The sequence below is a fragment of the Piliocolobus tephrosceles genome, chromosome 19 (assembly GCF_002776525.5).
Source record: "Piliocolobus tephrosceles isolate RC106 chromosome 19, ASM277652v3, whole genome shotgun sequence".
In the NCBI taxonomy this organism is placed as follows: domain Eukaryota; kingdom Metazoa; phylum Chordata; class Mammalia; order Primates; family Cercopithecidae; genus Piliocolobus; species Piliocolobus tephrosceles.
Window position 1 is genome coordinate 32,365,158 of NC_045452.1, and position 7,500 is coordinate 32,372,657.

Sequence of the window (7,500 nt, forward strand, 5' to 3'; positions counted from 1 at the left end):
CCGAGGGAACAGTCCGCTCAGCTGTAGGCAGAGATGCCCCAGTGAACAGTCCGCTCAGCTGTAGGCAGAGATGGCCGAGGGAACAGTCCGCTCAGCTGTAGGCAGTACACGCAGGATATCCCTTAAATTACCCTGTAACTTCGGAGGGAGCGAAAGGGAGAGAGAAGTTGGATGGTGGGAAAGCTTTGCCTTCCACTGTAGGAAGTTAATTCATAATGTATACAATTGATGAACGAAAAAGAAATGTATGTATGGATTATTTAGAAACATGGAGGTTAACATTGGAGAAAACTGCTGCAAGAGTCCAGTCGTTACCTCTCAGGAGCGTGACTTGGGAAGGGGGGAGCCTTTCCTTACCAGCCCTGTCAGCTCTCTGAGTTTTCCTCTGAGCAGTGTGACTTGGGGTGGGAGTGGGGGTGCTGCCTCACCAACCCTGTCTTCTGTCTTGAGTTTTCAGAGCACGTGCACATATCACTTGTATAAAAAACATTGAAGTCAGGTGTGGTGGCTCACGCTGGTAATCCCAGCACTTTTGGGAGGCTGAGGTGGGAGGATCACTTAGGCCCAGGAGTTGAAGACCAGCTTGGGCAAAATAGTGAGACCCCATCTCTTTTTTTTTTTTTTGAGACGGAGCCTCACTCTGCCGTCCAGGCTGGAGTGCGGTGGCACGATCTCGGCTCACTGCAACCTCTGCATCCCAGGTTCAAGCGATTCTCCAGGTTCAAGCGATTCTCCTGCCTCAGCCTCACAAGTAGCTGGGATTACAGACATGCATCACCATGCCCAGCTAATTTTTTGTATTTTTAGTAGAGATGGGGTTTCACCATTTTGGCCACACTGGTCTCGAATTCCTGACCTCAGGTGATCCACCTGCCTCAGCCTCCCAAAGTGCTGAGATTACAGGCGTGAGCCCCTGCACCTGGCCCCCATCTCTATTTTAAAAAAAAATTTTTTTGAAACATATTAAGACTTTTTTTTTCAGAAACAATCTCTTTCTGTCAACCAGGCTGGAGTGCAGTGGCGCGATCTTGACTCACTGCAACCTCCGCCTCCTGGGTTCAAGCAGTTCTCCTGCCTCAGCCTCCTGAGTAGCTGGGACGACAGGTGCACACCACCGTGCCTGGGTAATTTTTTGTATTTTTAGAAGAGATAGGGTTACCATGTTAGCTAGGCTGGTCTTGAACTCTTGAGCTCAGGCAGTCTGCCTGCCTCAGTCTCCCAAAGTGCTAGGATAGTGCTAGGATTACAGAAGACACTTTTTTTGAGGCTAGTCCAAGTGCAGCAGTATTTACACCTAATTGGTCACAACCAGTTAAGATTTCTTTCTTCCTTCTCCAGTCTGTCTGCGTCACATGACTAGCATTGTAAATAAAATGAAACAAAAAACACCTTTTTTGAGAAATGGAATAGGACAGACGGATGGATGGATGGAGTGAGTGGTAGCTGAAGGAAGAAGAAGGGTGAAGACTATTTTTCAGTGATGGGGAAGATCCAGGCGTGGTGACACATGCCTGTGGTCCCAGCTACTTGGGAGGCTGAGGTGGGAGTTGAGATCCAGGAGTCTGGGGACTCGTGTGTGCTGTGATCATGCCTGCGAAGTGTAAGTGCACTCCAGCCTGCGTGACACAGCAGGACTGTCATCTCTCTAAAAAATAAACAAAGATGGAGAAGATATAAGTATGCGTGTAGACCAGGAGTCGGCAGTCTGTATCTGTGAAAAGTCAGAGAGTAAATACTTTAGGCTTTGCAGGTCGTAAGGTCTCAAGTTGGAAGGACTCAACTCAAGTTGTAGCATGAAAGCAGCTACAGAAAATAGTAAACAAATGGATGTGGCTACATTCCAAGAAGGTAGCAGCACCTGTGCTTCTTGAGACTCTGCTATCCCTGCCTCGGTGGCACTGCCAGGTTAAACACCTCCTCCTGCAACCTGTTAGCCTTGGAGGTCAGGGTTCTGCAGACCTGGCAGGACACCTCCATGACCACAGGCTGAATTATGGGAGGACTCTTCTTGAAAGTGGATAATTTGCCTGAGCTGTCCATGCTCAAGAGAAGCTGCACTTGGTTTGGGTGGTTTGGGATCAGGTAGCAGCCACTGACCCTGGTTAATTAAAGCTAGGGACTGCTCCAGGCAGGTGAGGCCCACATGCTATCTCTTCTGAGGCCTGACGTGCCGCTCCCCTACCTCTATGAAGCAGCCCTTGGCTGAAAAACCACTGTGGCCGTAAGACAGCTGGTCACCTTCCAGAGTCAGAGCGCTGCCTGCCCAGGCCACAGCAGAGGGTGCCACCCCGGGGCTGGAGGCAGCAGTAGCCACATGGTCAGCCCTAGAGCCTGTGGATGCTCCCGGTCTCTTTGTGAGCTCTTGCCCAGTTTGCTTGCCAAGATCTGGGTTATTTGAGAAATAAGACAGAAGAGCCAGTAAGAGACACCAAGCTGTCGCTTTCATTACTCATAAAGCAGTGTCATTTATAACTCTGAGCTGTGGGCTTCCTGATTCCTGATTGCAGAATTAGAACTGCTCGCCCAGTGGGAAGCAGCAGTGGGTCACAGCAGGCCCCCAGCAAGCACCCCCTGCCCCAGAGAGACTTGCTGCACTCGGCAGAACTGAAAGAAAGACGGCATCTCCACTAAAGGAAACACTGGGAGGAAGGGAACGTCACCGTAGCAGTTCATGGGCCACTGTCCATCTCTCCACATCTACTGTCCAACTGTCCGTCCCCTCCACATCCACTGTCCACCTCCTGTAATGGCTTCTTCCTCTTCTTTGGTTGACTTCCTGTGGTAAATTGTACTCTGTTAAAACAGCTTCCTGAGACGGAGTTCATGGGCAGTGATGTTTAGGTCATCGGGCCTGCGTGTTTGAGACCCTCTGATTAGAAGTTCAGACTGGGCATCACCCCCTGGGCTTTGGAAGCCTCCGTGTTGTCCTCTAGTCTAACAAGTCTGATGTAACAAGCTCCCAGCTCACGTGTGTCACCTGTTTTCTCCTCTCTGAGGGCATTTAGGTTCTTTTCTAAGACCTGTTGTTCCTGAATTTCACAATAATGTGGAATTATTCTCTGAGTCAGGACAGAGGATCCCAGAACAGCATCATTGAGCCAAGAGAGTTTCATGAAAGTCAGAGCTTGGGAGAATTTAGTAATAGATAAGTACAAAATCAAGCAAACAGAGCAATGAGAAAAACTAACTCTTAAGGGAAGAGTTTTATAAGTAAGCAGATATACCTCAAGTAAACAAATCAGCTCAGCAGTAGACAGTATGTGCATGTTCACACTGAGGTCCACAGTGGATATCTATTTCCTTCATGTGTCGTGCTGGGCTCCCTGAACCCTTTTGGTCTGTACATTTATGACGTTAGCTGAGGGAAATTTCTCATATTATTTCTTTGATATTTTCCCTCTTTTCTCTTTCTGGGACTTCTAATCAGGTGTTAGATCACTGAAATTAATGCTTTCCTTATTTTTGCTTTTAATGTTTTGTACTTTGCCTTTTTGGCCTACATCTGAGAGATTTCTTCATTCTTTTAAGTTCTCGTCCTTTTATTGACTTTTCAAAGTTCTACCATTATTTTTTGTTTGTGTTTTAGACATGAGATCTTGCTATGTTGCCCAGTCTGGACTCAAACTCCTGGGCTCAGGTGATCCTCCCATCTCAGCCTCCCAAGTAGTTGGAACCACAGGCGCTCGCCACCATGCTTAACATCTGTCATATTTTTAATCTTTTTTTTTTTTTTTCTGAGACAGAGTCTGTCTCGCTCTGTTTCCCAGGCTGGAGTGCAGCGGCACAATCTCGGCTCACTGCAAGCTCCGCCTCCCGGGTTCATGCCATTCTCCTGCCTCAGCCTCCCGAGTAGCTGGGACGACAGGTGCCCGCCACCACGCCTGGCTAATTTTTGTATTTTTCAGTAGAGACGGGGTTTCACTGTGTTAGCCAGGATGGTCTTGATCTCCTGACCTCGTGATCCGCCCGCCTCGGCCTCCCAAAGTGCTGGGATTACAGGCGTGAGCCACTGCGATTGGCCCATATTTTTAATTTCTAAGAGCTGTTTCTTATTCTCAGATATTTTAATAAAAGCTTCCAGTTCTTATTCATGTGTACACAGTCTTAATGTGTCATCTCTGAGAACGTTATAGTTTAAAAGTTTCCTTCTGTTTTGTACACTCGCTCTCCTCCGCGTGCCTCGTTTTCTGTACACTCGCTCTCCTTGTCACTCGCTCTCCTGAGTGTCACTTGCTTTCCTCCGCCTTGTTTTCTGCTTGGTCAGCACCATGCTGCTTTCCTGAGTGGGGCCCTAAATCCTGTACAGAGTTTGGGATCTACGTGGGGCTTACTCACCACAAGCTTAGAGGCCACTAGTTGACTTTAGTTGACTTTTCTCTTTGTCTCATTATTTTTCCCAGAAAAGAATCCTTCTAGCTCTCTCCTGTGGGGCATGGACCTGTTAGTATCAGGAGCTGAGTTGGGGAGAGGGCTGGGGGCACCCCAGTGTTGTTTTTTTTTTTCCACCAAGTCCCCTATTTCTGGATGGTGTCTGATCACCCTGTGGCTGCGCCTGTCGTCCCTGGCCCACCGATCCCAGGAGGCCATAAGGGAGGGACATGTCCCACTGTCCTGGCCTGAGAGTTTTCAGCCCACCCTGCCCTTGCTGACCGCCAAATCAGTGTCCAGGCCTCTCTGGAGTTCTGTGGCCTGAATTCTCATCTCTAGTTGGTGCCCCTTCTGTGGGCTCCTGAAACTCAGCCTTCCCTGTGCCAAGTCAGTCTTCACGTGGCCCCTGGTTCGGTCCTTCAGGCCTGGTTTGTCGTTTCTGCCTCTCTTTTCTTGTCTTTTTAATTCTTCGTGTTATTTGAGATGGAGTTTCAGAGGGAATATCAACAAGCCTGTGTGCTCCATATGCTGTGGAATTTCTGTACCTTTTGTAAGTTTTTAAAACTACTAGAGCAGCACCTGTTATTTGAAGAATAATTGTAAAATGTTGATAAAGGAAAGAAGGATAAAATCTTAGTCCCTCCATCTAGAGAATCAGCATCTTCTAGCTTGATTTGTGCCATGTGTGCATACGTTTGTCTTTGTGTAGACAAGATGAGTTTGGAGCTGGGCTTGGTGGCTCATGCCTGTAATCCCAGCACTTCGGGAGGCCGAGGCAGGCAGATCACTTGAAGTCAGGAGTTTGAGACCATCCTGACCAACATGGTGAAACCCCGTCTCTACCAAAAATACAAAAGTTAGCCGAGCATGGTGGTGCCTGCCTGTAATCCCAGCTATGCCGGAGGCTGAGACAGGACGTGAACCCAGGAGGCAGAGGTTGCAGTGAGCTGAGATAGCACCATTGCACTCCAGCCTTGGTAACAGAGCAAGACTCCATCGCCAAAAAAAAAAAATCAGTTTGTTCCCTGTGGTATTGAAATACTTCTTCAAGGAATGATTTGGACGTTTCTCTGCTTCCTCACTTTTGATCTTCCTCGTCACCCCATGGGATGTGACTTCTTCCCCCTGCCCAGCACACCGTCTTAGTGTTAGAGATCTGGTAGACTTGGGGCGTCGCTGTGGCCTTTTTTTTTTTTTTTTTGAGACAGAGTCTTGCTCTGTCGCCCAGGCTGGAGTGCAGTGGTGCGATCTCAGCTCACTGCAAGCTCCGCCTCCCGGGCCCACGCCATTCTCCTGCCTCAGCCTCCCGAGTAGCTGGGACCACAGGCGCCCGCCACCGCGCCCAGCTAATTTTTTGTATTTTTAGTAGAGACGGAATTTCACCGTGTTAGCCAGGATGGTCTTGATCTCCTGACCTTATGATCCGCCCGCCTCAGCCTCCCAAAGTGCTGGGATTACAGGCGTGAGCCCCCACGCCTGGCTTCTCTGTGACCTCTGAGGCTGCCAGCCCGGCCCTCCTCTGCTGCTCTCTGGTCCTCCTGCCCTGAGGGGCCGTGTGTTGTCCACGGTGCCAGGTACTTGTTGGCCAGCCCCTATGATATCCCACAAGGTGGGTACTGCCTGCCTCAATTAACAGACAAGGAAACTAAAGGCCAGAAAGGTCGGCTAGTGAGGGGATGAGCCCAGGCCTGCCCCAGCACCCCTGCGCCCACCTCTCAGGCCCCCTATCTGCCCACACATCAGCCTGCAGCGCCCCTGTGCCCTGATGCCCTACTCCATCAGGCCCCAACCAGCTCCTCTCTCCCCAACCCACGCCTGCTGGGCCACTCTTTGACCCTCTGCATTGCACCTGCCCTTACAGACGCTGTTCTTCAGAGCTCTAAAAGTGGCACTTTCTTATCTGGGCTGATGAGGAACACCCACCCCGCAGCCAGCCGAGGTCATTGCATTTCTTCCCTGTCCACACTTCGTCGGCCGCCAGGCCTGGCCAGCTGTTTCCTATAGAGTCTCTCAAACCCAAACCCCTCTAGCCAGTCACAGCGACCACCTTGGCTTAGGTCCAGTGCTAAGGCTGCCTCTGCACCTGGCACCAGCCACATGTTGGCAAGAGAAGGAAGGTCATCGCAGCTGACCTTGAACACACACTTGCTGTGCGACAGGCATGGGCAGGCACTGTCACCTGCACGTTGTTGTTTTTTTTTTTTTTTTTGGAAACAGTCTTGCTGTGTCACCCAGACTGGAGTACAGTGGCACAATCTCATCTCACTACAACCTCCGCCTCCCAGGTTCAGGTGATTCTCCTGCCTCAGCCTCCCAAGTAGCTGGGACTACAGGCATGCACCACCACAGCTGGCTAATTTTTGTATTTTTAGTAGAGATGGGGTTTCACCATGTTGGCCAGTATGGTCTCAATCTCTTGACCTCGTGATCTGCCCACCTTGGCCTCCCAAAGTGCTGGGATTACAGATGTGAGCCACCGCACCTGGCATTGTTTTTTTTTTTTTTTTTTTAATAGGGTCTTACTCTGCCACCCAGGCTGGAGTGCAGTGGTGTGTTCTTGGCTCACTGCAAACTCTGCCTCCCGGGCTCAAGCCATCCTGCCACCGTAGTCTCCCCCGTAGCTGGGACCACAGGCACGCGCTGCCTCGCCTGGCTAATTTTTCCTTTCTTTTCTTTCTTTTTTTTTTGGAGAGACGGGGTTTCACCATGTTGCCCAGGCTGGTCTCCCACTCCTGAGCTCAAGTGATCCACCGGCCTCGGCCTCCCAAAGTGCTGGGATTACAGGTGTGAGCCGCCACCATGCCTGTCCTTACCTGCACGTTCAGATGGGAAAACCCAGACACAGAGAGGACAGGTCACTTCCTGGTGTCAGGACAGGCCTGTTCTGAGACAGCCATTCCTACGGGATGCTCCCACTGGGTTCCTGCCTGCTGGGCCCTGTGCTTCTCTCCAGCATTCCCAGGGGCAGGGTCACCTGCCAGGCCTTGCTATGGGGGCTGCTGTTGAGGGCTGTGTGGGCTGTGGGGTGTGCCTTTCCTAGGGCGATGGCCGTCACCCACCTCTGTCTACCAGGTGCAAAAGAGGGAGCACAGTGATGTCATCATGGGATCACATGCACTGGGCTATGGATTG

The 7,500-nt window shown here is 50.5% G+C and overlaps 1 protein-coding gene across 31 annotated transcripts in view; it reads left to right on the top strand.

Annotated features, from left to right (window-relative positions):
• The window catches only part of PPP6R2 (protein phosphatase 6 regulatory subunit 2), a 77,235-nt gene that overhangs the window by 28,304 nt on the left and 41,431 nt on the right, over positions 1–7,500 (top strand). The window lies entirely within an intron of this gene.